At 33.1% G+C, this 13483-nt stretch overlaps 1 long non-coding RNA gene and 1 pseudogene across 1 annotated transcript; both read right to left on the bottom strand.

The window, feature by feature from the left end:
- Positions 1-680: 680 nt before the first annotated feature.
- LOC110826310 (multifunctional methyltransferase subunit TRM112 homolog A pseudogene) lies at positions 681-1500 on the bottom strand (annotated as a pseudogene).
- A 3579-nt stretch (positions 1501-5079) lies between these two features.
- On the bottom strand, positions 5080-9236 carry LOC148253307 (uncharacterized). The gene is made up of 2 exons (XR_015812825.1): positions 8689-9236; positions 5080-8545 (listed from the first exon to the last, which is right to left on the bottom strand). It is a non-coding gene; the product is annotated as an uncharacterized LOC148253307 (long non-coding RNA).
- Between the last annotated feature and the right edge of the window lie 4247 nt (positions 9237-13483).

Raw genomic sequence — 13483 nt, 5'->3', positions numbered from 1 at the left:
ACAAAAAAAAATGTCCGTGTCCACGTGTAGTGGAGATTCCAATGATACTGATAGGGAAAGGTAAAATGATAGAGTAGAGATGAATATGGTAAGGAATCCGATTTTGGGAAAAAATAAAGGGTTAATTGTTATACGTCTTTTGAAATGTATATTGTTATATTATTATTTTGATTTTTATCTTAATGAATAGCAGATGAGAAGTTATAGATTAGTCGAGAAAATGCTAACATTTTCAGTGAAACGAATAATAAATGTATTAGCATTCGAGTTTTATTAAAAATGGGCTCTATTGGTTGTTTTATATTTCCTGTAATCCATTGATTTTCTGTATCAGTAGTAAAGCGTTAATATTCTTACTGAGTTAGTGTAGTTCACTCATTTCTTATTAACCATTTTAGATCAGGACAACCAAGACCCGGATCCTGAATAGCGAGAGATCAGTTAATGAATTATCTTTTTCACTTTGTTAATTTCGAGTAGAGGTTAACCATATTTGTTTTCTTTTATATTTTTTTCTATTTAAGTTTCAAAGGCATTCTCATAATTTTATTGGATATTTGGATATTTTAAATAAACGTGTAAGGAATATATCCTTCAAACTTTAAATGCTTCCACTAAAATAATAAATTTCAGGATTATTATTTTATTATTATGTTATATTCTCAAAAGGATTTGGGCTTTTACATATATATTAAAAATTACACGAATTAATTATACGGCGAAATATAAAAAGATTAAGTAGTTAAAAGCTTCTTACCACTCCATAGATCGAAATGACAATAAAAGTAGAGTAAGCAATTTCAGTCGATATCAAATCATCTCATTACAGATTAACTCACGGTATCTAAATCACAACCCTAATTATCATTGAACCCAACAAGAAAACTCGGTAACAATCTTCCTCAAACCTCATCTTCATGAAGAAGCATATTAGGAATCCCCTTACTTGCAGGAAATTTCATTCTGGTTTCGAGATAAACTAAAGCATCCTCCTCCAGGTGGAGCTCAAGAAGTGCATGATGAAACTTCCTCATGAATTCGTATGATTCGAGCGCCGAAGACTCGGGCGCCTCCTTCGAAAGTTCCCTATAACCCATAGTTCGCACCGCTCCAACTGGCACTTTCCAATCGATTTTAGGAAATATGTTATTGAGAAAATCGGTGTTGAAATCAACTTCTTTCTCTACAACTTGTTCCACTTCAATATGGAGAGGAAACCCGCAGGTCACTCCTTTGATATTTGACGATAGCATATTATAAATAAGTAATTTCATCTCTGCAGAGAAAAACTATTTCTGTGACTTACTCTATTTCTTTCGCTTTGCCTACCACTGGAACAATGGCAGTAGCAATAACTATAGAACACGATCGTATATATATATATATATATATATATATGTATAAGGATTTATAGTTAGGAGAAGGCAATTCCTGGTAGGGAGTAAACGGAGACGAAAAAGAGAGGAAGAAGAAGCAGTAAATTGAGGAAGAAGAAATGAAGAAAAGATGAGAAGACGGGCTATAAGTTTAGCGAGTGAAGACAATGACTTATAGAGACTAGGGCTAGTAATTGTTTTTAATATTACTATTATATGTTATAATTCTTTTATCTTTTTTTAACTGGTTTAAATAGGGATATAACCAAACTATTTGAACTATCCTACTAATTATTTATGTAAATCTTATTTTATATTTTAAAGATTATTTCAAAATTAATTTTTATATACAACAAATTTAGAATATTTTACATAATATTTTTATTCAATTAATAAAAATTAAAAATGATCAATAAATTTTTATAGAATAAATTTATAAATATTAAAATAAAATAATAAATGCTCTTATAGCCTTTTACAAGGCTTGTAAACTCTTTGTGAGTAGCTTACTCTTGCTCTTGAACTTTGATTTCTACTCCGATAAAATAAAGACAGAAAGTGTGGCAGAAGTGGCTCTAGAGCGATGATGGCGATTAGGAGAAATGACCAATGTATATAATAAATTTTTTTTAGCAAAATATTTTGTGGTAAATTAATTATATATATCTAATAATTAATTTATTCAATTTATTAGTTGTGCTAGTAACTTCAAACCGTTAAATTTATTAGTAAGTAAAATTAAAATTATTTTATATAAATTTTATCTTATTTTTAAAGATATTTCAAAAATTTATTTTTATACAAATAAATTCAAATATTTTATACTTAAAGATATTTTTATACAAAAAGAGGGCAGTTTGCCATTTTCAGACCTGCATCTGTCAGACCCCAGAAGGTTTGAGTATATTTATTATGGCCACTTCCCCAATGTTAATATAAGTATATATATTTGAAGACTGTAATAATTTAGGCAAATGGGAGAGAGAACCCGAAGATTTGAACTCAACGGTCAAGTTTGGTTCATTAGTGGTGCCCAATACCCCATGTAGAAGATACTACTTCTCTTCTTGTTGGTCTTTATTTGTATATATAATTTATATATATATAAATATTTGTTAAAAGGCACATTAGAAATGGGTTGCGTGTAGCCCATGTTCTGTTAGGCTGCTTCCATATGGGAACTAAAACACATTGTTTCATTAAACGGTGTATTTTGGCTGCTGTTACACCAGAAAAAAATGAGTAGAAATACCTCTTCTTCTCCACCTGAAAACCCTTAATCAGGTTTTCTTCTTCTCAAGACTTCTTCCTCTCACAGAGACATCAGAAGCTCTAGTTTTTTGCATTTCCTTTTCTCTTTGTTTTACAAATATTCAACTTGGACATAAAGGCACAACAACAAGTATCTTGCTCAATGGAGTAAATGTATTGTATATTGATTTTCTCATATTTTACCGAATTAATGTATTGTTGTTAGAAAATTTAGGATCTTGTGTGTATTAAGGAAGAAGAAGTTCACTTTATAATAGTATTTAAAACAGTTGGAATGTATTTACTTTATATATGTATAAAAGAGTTCGAATGTATTTACTTTTTAGTGCATTGCTATCATTATCTAGTGAAATCTAACTTTCTCATACAGTAGAGTATCAAAAAAAGTCTCATAAGAAAATGATAATGAACATAATACAATCAATGCATGATTCTCATTTTCAATCTTAATATTTATGTTATTTAAATCTATAATTATGAAATTAAACTTATCAAGGTTTTATTTAATGGATGTAAATTCATTCATTCTCATATTGTACAATCTTTTCTTTAGATAAAAGTGGTTTGGCAGTGATTTCACTGAGTATAACTCTTCCAGTTTCTTCCATATAACTGAAGCCGAAATGTCTCCAACAGTTTTTCGCAGAACATTGTCATTCACACTTATAAAAATCGCACATAAGACTCTATCTTGCAGATTTACCTTTTCTAATTCTCATACCCTCAGGATATCTTTTTTTCATTTGCCCCTATAAACTTTGTAAAACCAAGGACAATCTCATTCTAATCTTCCACATATTGAAACTCGTACCACCATCAAATATTTCTATTTTATACTTTGTGGATATCATCTCAAATCTCTAGACTATGCACCAACAACAAACAAAGAGAAATAACATTGTCAGAAAATAAAAAACTAATGATATAGAAGTACCACCATATAGAAAATACCATCGGACACCACCGTCAAAGTCTCACAGGTTGCCACAAGCCACCACACAATGGTCACCAAAACTTCACGCGCCGCCACGTGTCACCACATGTGTTGTCGTTGAAAATTCACGTGTCGTCGTTAGCCGCCACTCGCTGCCACCTGAAATCGCCAAAAACACCACAGAAAGCCATGACCCCTCTGATCCAACACGGATATGTTAAAAATGCATTAAAAATTGCTTGAAAACATCCTGGATCAAAGTTTGTGCAATTGAGTCGTTGCACACTAGTTCTTCTTCTCTGGTTTCACACACAGACTACTTTATCTAGTTTCTCTCCATCTCTATGTCACGCACAAACGTAAATTCAGTCAGATTGTGTGCCTCTTCTCCTGTTTCTGGCCGAAACGAAACCGTCTGTAGCTCATTCTTCCTCTGAGCAAAGCCATCGTACACAGATCAGATGGCACATTTCGTTCGTCTTTAGTCGGTCTTTTTCTCCCTTGTCGCAACAGTTTCGCCATGAATCGTCGTCACTATACAATTTATCTTCTTCGAACTGTGTTCGGCCAAAAAATTGATTTATTTTTTTCTCTCACTAACTGATATGGCTTCCTCTCTCTAACTCAGCTCAAACCTAAACTCCGATATCACTTGTTATAAAAAAATAAATGCTTGAACTATGCACAATCACACCAAAGTAAAAAGAGAAATAAAAGAGCATAAGGTTTTAAGATGGTTCGACAATAAGTCTACATCCACGGATAGGACTGATAAGAAAGTATTATGCTATAATAAATAGAAAGTACATCACCAATAAGTTTGCAAACTTATTTATAGAGAGACTAACAAAGTTTTTCTCAAACAAAAATTCTTTAAGATATACATCAAATATTTTTCATGATATATATAAAATATCCACTAGAATAAATATAAACTATCCCCAAAATATAAATAAATATCAATAAAACTCAATTCACATCAAGAAGTTTGCACTAGTCATTTATTATAGGCATGTACAACATCCATGAGGCATTTGTCTTGGGTCGACTAATGATGGGGTAATAGATTTGAAGGCTGGTTAATGAAATTTGACATAAAAGAGGTTCATCATCAGCAACTAGACTGAGGGAGCTGTGAGCCATCTTTGCCTTTGTTTGAAGAGGAAAAATAATTTGTTTAATACTGTCTTTCTTATAACAATTGAGCAATTTTAGTAGAGCTATACTCATTGTTTTGGTAGTTAATAATGCAATTTGGGATATGACTTATAGAGTTTTAGTATTTAAATCAATAGAAGTGTGAAAAGAATCAAAAGGAAATGAGAAGGCTAACAAAATGGACAGGTGGACCGCTCAGATTAAAACCCTAAAATGAAGGGTCAAGATGTTTTTTTCTGTTTAAAAATTAGATACAGCTGGTGGCCTCTGACATTTTCAAAGACCACCCTTATCCCCTCTTTTCATTTCCCTGTATGTGTATATATTTCCAAGACTCCATTCAAAATAAATACAACAGTAAAATTAATAAGCATTAAATGCTCTCTACCCTACCCGGCTAAGTTTCTTTACATGGTATCAGAGAAGTGCCTGTGATAAGCACTGATTCTCTTGATTTTTACATTACAATATTACTCTACTGCTCAATGAAAAATCCTAATACAGATGTATTGGCACTCCTAAGCTCAGACCAGCCCGAAATGCAGCTCGTCACAACCATACTTGATGGATCCAACTACTTGTCTTGGAGCCGAGCCATGGTGATCACATTGAGAGCCAAGGATAAGCTCGCCCTCGTCGACGACAAATGCAGAAAGCCCGAACCTGATGCTTCAGAATATGAATAATGGCCTAAAACAAATAGCATGGTGGTGTCTTGGATTCTGAACTCGATGAACAAAGAGCTTGCTAGCGCCTTCCTGTTCACCACATCAGCAAAAAACATGTGGGCTGAAATAAAAAAAAAGGTATGGTGAAAGTAACGGACCTCTATTGTATCAGTTAAAATGTGAAATAAGTTCTATCACGCAATTTAACCTTTCTGTCATAGCCTATTACACAAAACTCAAAAGGCTGTGGGATGAGTTAACATACCTAAGGCCCTCACCTGCTTGCACCTGCCATGCTGCAACACAACACAATGAAATAGATAACACCAACAACTTAATCTAATTTTTAATGGGTCTTAATGACTCGTACGACCATGTTAGAATATTGATCATGGACCCCTTACCCATAGTAAATAGAGCTTATTCTATGGTGATTAGTGTTGAAAAATATAGGAAAGTACACAATAGTAACTCATTTGAGGGGACACTTACTGCATTTTACACCAACCTGAAAGACAATCCAAAATTCCCAAACCGAATAAAAGAAAAGGACAGCAGCGCATGCACTTACTGTAAAAACACAGGACACACAAAGGACACTTGCTTCAAGCTCCATGATTACCCAGAATGGTTTACAAAACACAAAGGAAAAAGGAACAAAGAAAAGGCTAATGCAGTGGCAAACAATGCCCCTGATAACACCAAAACAGAAGTATCCAACACAAACTGGGGCATAGAAATATCCACACTCATACAACAGGAGATTAGCAAGTACTTGAAGGACCAAAGAGCAAACACAGCAGAATCGATAGGGTGCATGGGCTACTCTGGCCCCCCTAGTAAGCAACTTAAATGTTGTTTTTTATATACCTCTAATAACATAGGAACTTGGATAATAGACACAGATGCCACATCTCACATATTCCATAATTTTAAAATACTTTCAAAACCCGTCAAAATAGAACTTACAGTGTATGTCTCATTACTAGAAGGAACCGCGAGTCATTCAACCCATAAAGGAACCATAAAGCTGTATGAAAACTTAATTCTACAAGATGTTTTTTATATACCAAAATTCACTTGTAACTTTATTTCTGTCAGAAAACTAACCCAAGTTACAAATACCTACATTTCTTTTTATCCCAACCATTATTTTGTGCAAGATTTGACAAGTAATAAAATATTGAGGAAGGAAACAATATGAAGGGCCTGTACACCTTAAGTGAAGACAATGACCCTAACAAAGCGTACATCAGCCACACCCAAGAAAATAACCTACAACTATGGCACAAAAGACTCAGCCACACATCCACAAAAAAAGCTGATCCACATTCCCAGTCTAAAGTTACCAGGCAATGTAGCTCTATATGATTGTGAAATATGCCCCTTGGCAAAACAGTAGCGCTTATTTTTTTCTAAAAGTTTCATCAATACTAGTGACATTTTTAGCTTAATACATGTTGACCTTTGGGGACCATACTTGGTTAATTGTACCTCGGTGTACTTTATTTTTAACCATAGTTTATGATTTTTCAAGAGCCACTTTGACTTATTTATTAAAAAAAATGTGTACCAAATACCTTGAAATATTTTTACAATCTAATACAAAATCAATTTCAGAAAATAATCAAAACAGTTAGGACAGACAACGACACTGAGTTCATAAACACCTCATGCAAAAAAAATTTCCAAGAAAAGGGTATCATGCATAAAAAAAATCTGTACATACACATCATAGCAGAATGAGGTGGTGAAAAGGAAACATAAGCACCTATTACAAATTGTTAGGGCACTGATGTTTGAATCAAAATTACCCAAAAGTGTGTGGGATAAAGCCATAATCACAGCCACACACATAATAAAGGTTTTACCAAGCTTTATTTTAAAATGAAAAACTCCTTATGAAATTCTGTATAAAAAACAGCTGAATTATTCAAACCTAAAAACGTTCGGTTGTCTATATTTTGCTACAGATGTCACCCCTGTAAAAGATAAGTTTGAACCTAGGGCTTTGAAGTGTGTTTTCGTAGGGTATGCACTCGATGCAAAGGCTTACAAATTATATGATATAACAAATAGAAAAACATTTTTGTCAAGGGATGTCATATTTCACAAACATATTTTCCCATATGAAACAGAACACCCTAAACCAGATTACCACGACATACCACTGCCAATACCAAATGACGACACAGTAAACACACTTGAAAACCAGCCACAAAGAAGAGAAGAAATTTCTTTACCAACCAGCACTCCCCAGGAGTCTGAAGTGAGGAGGAGCATCAGGGTGAAAAATAAGCTCGCCTGGATGGAAGACTTTGTCACCCACACCACTGAACAACCCATGCTTGAGCTTTTTTTCCTCATGTCCACCTCACCTACATACAACCACATCTATGTTAATTTTATTGCACAAGTGTCTATTACCAAAGAACCAATGTCATATAGGGATGCTAAAGAGGACAGCAAGTGGGTTGAGGCCATGCAAGCCGAACTATCCGCACTGGAAGAAAATAGAACATGGGAACTAACTGCACTACCAACAAGAAAGAAAGCAATCGACTCAAAATAGGTATACAAAATAAAATACAATGGTGATGGATCAGTTGATAAATACAAAGCAAGACTTGTAGCTAAAGGTTACAACTAGGAGTTCAGCATAAACTATCATGATAGCTTCTCACCAGTGGCCAAAATGGTCACGGTTCGGTTACTTTTAGTTGTGGTAGCCGCAAGCGACTGGCCAATATACCAGTTAGACATCAACAACGCATACCTACATGATTTTTTGGAAGAGAAACTATACTTAAAACCTCTAGAGGGCTATTTTAAGGCTAGTAAAGGGCAAGTATGTCGTCTAACCAAGAGCCTATATGGCCTAAAATAAGCGAGCTGCCAGTGGAAAAAGGAACTTACCTCAAAGCTCTAATCTATCGACTTCACCAAGTCAGAAGCTTACCACTGTCTATTCATAAAAGGAACAAAAGAAACCTACGTTGCAGTTGTGATATATGTTGATGACTTACTTGTCACGGGTCCTAATGAAGAAGATATTTGCGGAGTTAAAAGCACCTTGAACGAAGCCTTCATAATCAAGGACCTCGGCCAAGCAAGATACTTTTCCGGAGTCGAAATAGCTAGGTCAAAAGAAGGAATCTACATTAGCCAAAAAAATGCACCAAAAATATTCTACAAGATACAAAGATGGAAGATACAAAAGGAAGCCACTTTCCCCTACCTTCCGAACTAAAACTAAATACAGAGGAAGGAGAGATCTTACCATATCAGGAGAGATATAGACAACTAATCGGCCGTTTACTTTATCTCAATTTCACCAGGCCTGACATAACGTACTCCACTCAACACCTCAGCCAGTTCATGCAACAACCCAGATGGCCGCACCTCGACGCTGCACTACATGTTGTTAGGTACCTAAAGCAATATCCAGAGCATGGCATATTCTTTCCGAGAAAAAATGACTTTAAAGTTCAAGCTTTTTGTGATTCAGACTGGGCATTGTGTTTGATAACCCGCAAATCACTCACGGGCTTCTGCATCTTCCTTGGGCCTGCACTGATCTCTTGGAAAACAAAGAAACAAGCTATGGTGAGTAAGTCTTGAACTACGGCAACAAAGCAGCCAAACATATCACAGCAAGTTCGGTTTTTCATGAACGAACGAAACATCTTGACATCGACTGCCACATAATACGTAACTAGGTTCAAAAGGGCTTCGTTGAAATAAAGCATGTCACCTCGAGGGAACAGCTCGCCGATTTGCTCATAAAACCTTTAGGGACTTCAGCACATCATCAGCTTCTGTTCAAGATGAAACATCTGCAACAAGGGAGTTCAAAGAGACAAAGAAGAGATAGGGAGGAACTCGAAGGGCCGAAAGCAAACTGACTTCATCTTGAGAAGTGGGTGAAAAGAATTAAAAGGAAATTAGAAGGCTAACAAAATGGACAGGTGGACTGTTCAGATTAAAACCCTAAAATGAAGGGTCCATATGTTTTTTTGTTTAAAAGTTGGATACAGCTGGTGGCCTCTGACGTTTCCAGAGACCACCTTTATCCCCTCTTTTCATTTCCCTATATGTGTATATATTTCTAAGACTCCATTCAAAATAAATACAACAGAAAAATTAATGAGCATTAAATGCTCTCTACCCTACCCGGCTAAGTTTCTTTACAAAGTGTAGATATTTTTGTCATATTAATTGGAGTGTTTATGAGTTGTTTCTCTTGCATTTGCATTTGTTGAACTTGATCTTGATAATTTTGTCATATCAATTTGAGTTTTATTTGATACTGGCAATTTGGGATATAACTTTAAGAGTTGTAGTATTGAAATTAATGGAAGTTTTTATGTTGATTGGTATACCCATTGTTTAGTGTTCGAGGATTACACTTAATTGGTAGTTTTTATATTATTGTCAAATTTAAGCGCCTAGCCACTATATTAGACTGTATTATTTAAAATATAAGTTGTTATATGGTCAATTTCTTGGAGGGTTTGAGGTATTGTTTTACAAATATATACATGGCACGTTGCAAACATGATGGAATACTTAATGAACATGCAATATAAAAGATGAAAAATTACTAAATTATTTAATTCATTTGTAATGTAATATATTGTCGGAGTTTGTTAGGTTCTTCATATTTAAGATAATCCGAAAGTGACTCATTTTTATTTGTGGCATTCACAAGATAAGTATCCCTTACTCTTTCTTCTTCATATGTTTTTTCATCCATTCCCTTATTTGCTTTTTCACCTTCACAGAAGTTCAACCTTGATTGTGCTTATACTGTATAACCATCGACATAAACTATTTAGGCACAATAGTAATATAGAAAGTAATATTTTAATTCTAATTAAATGAAATAATCTCAACTGACAACAAATTTCAATTTTAATTTAATTCTATTTTGATTAAGTAATAATAATAATTTAATTGACGGCATAGTTATAACAAAAATATAAATATAAAATTTAATGTGTCCTTAATTTTATTAATATAGATATTTTTGTATGTGATAACCAATTCAGTATCTTCCACGATAAAAATATATGTAGGTTTTTTTATTTATACATATATATATATATATATATATACGTTATATACTTCATATTTAGTTAAATTTTAATTGATTATAAACTTATAATTTTCAAAGTGTGTTTTTTAAAATTTAATCCCGGATATGCTTTAAAACGGGTTTTTATTAACAATAGATTATCTTAATATTTTAATTACAAGAATAATATAGACAACTCTCAATTGTTTAAACTTATTTCTCACCATTTCTTAGCAAGTCAATACGCTTAATCTCATGACCGCCTACAAATTTTAATTCGCATGTTAATTTCTTAACCATGCGCTCAAATCGAATGGGAAGTAGATCTTTAACCCAACGTATATTATATAAGTTTGGGGGGAAATTCTGTAAATTTACGAAAACAGGGGGGTCTAGTGGTAATTTTCAGAACATGTTCTCTTCTTCATATGTGGGTACATATATATACATACACACACGAAGAAGAAAGCATGTTCCGAAAATTACCACTAGACCCCCTGTTTTTCTAAAATTACATAATAGATAAAAATTTAGACTTATTTATAGAATCTCCCATCAAATTATATAATTTACTCCCCATTGGCTGGTATATGGCTTGGCAGAGGCTACGCGTGTAGGAGAGAAGAAGCTGAGACATGACACATGGTGTGGTTGTAATATGGAGCAGGACTACTATTTTTAAATAATAATAAATTTGCTTTCAGAACCCCATAAAAGGCCTTGGCTTCCTTATTCGACCACATGGTCAGATTTTTATTAATTAATTACGTAAATTTTATTTTATATTTAAAAAATTAAAACCTTTTTGTACTTTTTTTCCAAATCTATTTTCATAGGTTCTTCGTCATTTTGACTTGCAAAAACATTTTCACATTTAAACATAAATAGATATAAAAATAAAAATTAAGAGGAGAAAAGAGAAAATTGATATTTGTTTTATAAGATGACAAAAACCAAGTTATAAACAATAAGTTGTCATGAAAAGAATAATAATAAAGAGTTTGAATTAAAATTATATACTTTTATAAAATATAGAATAAATAAAAATTATATAAAAATTGACCTATTAGAAACAAATTAGGTAAAAGAAAAAAAAAACAAATGTACAATAAATACGTACCCACTGTTGCATTTAGTCTACCATCCGTCAAGACCCTCCTGGTAAGTTATCACCGTTCTCATTATTACTGGCCCTAAAATAGCTTCTAGATAATTAATTTTGATAGCAACCATCAACCTTCAGGTCTATAAAGTTAGCACCAAACTCATATTGAGCAGTAGGGATTTTCATAATCTCAGAAGACTCAAAAGGAATTTCTATTAGTCCCATAAGCACACTGTTGAAGACAAATTCACCAAATTCAATAAGAAATTAAGTGAAGGGTGTTAAACAGCATTTGCTAAGCTCAAGGTACCTATGACAAAGAGAATTTTGGATTTAGTCCATTGGTAAAATCAAAGCACAATCCCTCAAATTATACTTTCCAAATTACTCCTTTGTCCAATTTCGGTCCCATGAACAATGACACTCTTCCAAAGGCCACAACTTAATTCCATAAGGCAAATTCTAATCCCTCAGTTTTATAATTTTTTTTTTATAAATTCACCCAACACAACATCTTTCAACATGATATCTCACACGTGCAAATTGGTTTTCATCTTGTTGTGTAGAAACCCTACCCAAATGAACATTTCTTTCATGAGCTCCAACTTTAGCCACTAAAGACACTAGGTCTTTATTTGAAATATTAGAGATAATTGTGCAAATAGTGCTAAAAAAAAAAAAAAAAAAAAGAAACGGGAAAGAAAATGTACTTTTTGATATATATATATATATATCTTATATATTTATTATATCAAATGAATTATAAATGAAGGTATTTATACAAGTAAAGAATGATTTTGAACCATAAACATTTCTATGGTTATAAATTATTTATATTATATACCATTTAAATATTAGTATATTTTAATAATAGTATTTTATACGGGTGGATGGAGAATTTTCTTAATTTTCTAACCCTCTTTTTTGAAGAAATTCCTTTGAACATAGAGTTTATCTTTGAAGAAATCAAACTTCGCTTTTGGAAGTGCTTTGGTGACTATATCAACTAGCTGTTCTTCTGAGCTACAATGAACTAGATTAATTTTTCCTTCACTTTCAGCTTCTTGAACGAAATGATATTTGATTTTAATATGTTTAGTCTTCCTATATTGAATTGGATTCTTTGCAATAGCTATTGCTGACTTGCTATCACAAAATATCTTTATGGGTTGTTTCTGAATTGTACCCATTTCTGATAAGATCCTTCTTAGCCATATTGTCTGATTTGCAGCGGCACATACTGCTATATACTCAGCTCCAACTATTAATTGAGCCACATTATCTTGTTTTTTACTAAGCCAAGAAAACACATCATTTTCAATCGAGAATGCATAGCTTAAAGTACTCTTCCTATCATCTAAAGATCCAGCCAAATCAATTCGATAATACCATGCTCAAGGAGCTTGCTTAAGACCATCTAACGCTTTTTTCAGCCTTAAAATTTTGTTTTCTTTTCCCTCGATCTCGAACCCTAGGGGTTGGTTGTTCAACATAAATTTCTTCTTAAAGAAATCTATTGAGAAAAGCAGATTTCACATCAAGTTGATAAATCTTCCATCTTCTTTATACTATGAGAGCAACAATAATTTTGACTGTATCTTGTCTTGATATTGGGGCAAAAATCTCATTATAATCCACTCCAAATTGTTGTGAATGTGAATATCCTTTAGCTACCAGTTTGGCTTTGTGCTTTTGAATTGAACAATTTGGATTAAGTTTTGTCTTGAATATCTATTTTACACCAATAACACCTTTGTTTGATGGTTTGGTTTGTAGTTTTCAAGTTTAGTTTTTCTCGATCATGCAAATTTCTTCCTTCATGGCATTTCTCCATTCTTCATATTGAGATGCTTCTTCATAACAATTTGGTTCATGAGTTGCAAAACAAAAAAA

This window comes from Carica papaya, chromosome 6, assembly GCF_054855325.1.
Source record: "Carica papaya isolate Zhongbai chromosome 6, ASM5485532v1, whole genome shotgun sequence".
Lineage (NCBI taxonomy): Eukaryota > Viridiplantae > Streptophyta > Magnoliopsida > Brassicales > Caricaceae > Carica > Carica papaya.
The sequence above is the reverse complement of the archived record's forward strand: the minus strand, read 5'-3'. Positions and strand labels throughout refer to the sequence as shown.